Here is a 1,986-nt window from a genome sequence, read left to right as displayed (position 1 = left end):
TTCTATCATAGAAACAAACCAAACCTTTATCTCCTTGCACGACAGGCAAATGATCTCTGAACATGAGTCGATCTCGTCAACATGTGTCGGGGCATGAACCGAATGGGATGTCAAAACTAAGATGCGAAGCGACACGTAGTGGAGGCAAAGTGAAACTTCAAACGAACCGTTTGTTTGTATGCATGTCAGACAAATTACAAATAAACATTGGAAATACAAGCATGGTCTAGGCCCACATGCGAATGATACTTGGCGGAATGTTCAAATGAGGCATGCGGGAGGATGGACTCGACAGGAGGGTGACATGATCGATGGAGAAGAGGGTTGGAGAGGAATGAGAAATAAGCAAACGCCACATGATTATACTTGAACAGCTCAAATAGCACTGACGCTCGAATATGGCCGGGAAAACAGGGAAACTGACATGTGGGGCACACCTGTCGGGACGACGTAGCGCAAACTAGTCCAATGGAGGAGCTGGCCCATGACCGCCTCACCATCGGCAACCGTTCATGTGGGTCGTGGGGGCCAACAATGTGGCCCAGCTCCAGCACCGCCTCTGGACATGGCGACCGCGATGCGCGACACGCTCATCGTCGCTAGACACGGTCATCTTGCTTTCTCAATGACATGCATCGATCGCATGTGAGCAAAGGGCATCTCCAACGTTGCCACGACCGCAGCTGACTACCCGGCACAACAAAAACCCTCGTCCCTCGCGCCGTCGCGTGGTGCATTCCCAGTCGGTGCCAGCTGCCCGCATTCATGCCGTCCATCTCTATGCCGTCGTTAAGAGGCTTGGTGCCCGAGGAATAGACTTCAGCGACTTAATGACGCACCAGGATACTTGGCCTCACCGGAATGCGCTACTTAAAGTGGCAACGCCCAGCTAACCTCCACACCATAGCGCATGACCGCAAGCGCGAACGCTCTGCGGGAGAGCTTGTCTTCGGGGATGGAGCTCGAGGTCGATGCCCTCACTCAAGTCGCCGCACAAGCGGTGGCCACGCTGGCGGCTGACGACGGGAGCACCATCAGCCACGCGTCCTACTTGCCGCCGTCCAACGTCCGGCACCGCTGAGGTCGGGGACTCCTCCGAGGATGAGTAGGACATGGGAGGCGGTAGGGCATGGTGTGCCAACTGGGCGGTCCGTCTCTCATGTTCTATTGTTCCTTGCCGAAGACTGTACCTTCACTTCACGGGTCTTGAACCCCGCCCCCGTACATGGAGATCACAGATGGACGACGTCGGTCGCCACCATAGAATAGGTTTAGGGTCGGGTTTCGTTTATTTTTCTGTCCTATAGAAGTTCGAAATGTAATGAAAAGCTGCCGTGTTTGCATTAATCTTGGCCGATGTATATGAACTTTCACAATAATATAGTATATTTTAGGAGTACTAGCTAGATGCCCGTGCGTTGCATGAAAGATCAAGATCTTGTGGGAGAAAAGGATGAATGAGGCAAGGCCTTATCTGCAAATGTGCATTCACGCATTTCACATCTTTCTACATATACGGGAACCTACGAAAGGGTTAACGTAAATTGCCTCTCTCTCTCCTCCCCTGATTTTCATGGTGGTGGGCCCCTCCCTCCCCCCAATCTACAATCAACAGCTCACATGTTTCACATTATGTTAATTACGTAACTGGGACTACGTAGGTGTAGCATTACTCGTCCTAAAAACCCAACTAAGACAACCTCCCAGCATATCGCGAGGGAAAAGACCCGTCCGTGCCATTTTAGTCGGGATTACCGGATTACTAGTAGTAGTATCGATGGATCGCGCGAAGTAACAAGTTTTTTTTGAGGGGGCGAGGCACCTAGTGTAAAAGGAAAAAGGCGGTACACTCACAACACCCCTATCGCGGTCGCATTGCACCCCACACATGTTCGGTCCTGCACACGGCTCACGCAAACGGAACACGCTTCAGCTTGCCTCTTCATAGACACATGGGACTGCACTTGGAGAAACCGACCATGCGCC

Source organism: Triticum dicoccoides, chromosome 7A (assembly GCF_002162155.2).
Source record: "Triticum dicoccoides isolate Atlit2015 ecotype Zavitan chromosome 7A, WEW_v2.0, whole genome shotgun sequence".
NCBI classification, from domain to species: Eukaryota; Viridiplantae; Streptophyta; class Magnoliopsida; order Poales; family Poaceae; genus Triticum; species Triticum dicoccoides.
The sequence above is the reverse complement of the archived record's forward strand: the minus strand, read 5'-3'. Positions refer to the sequence as shown.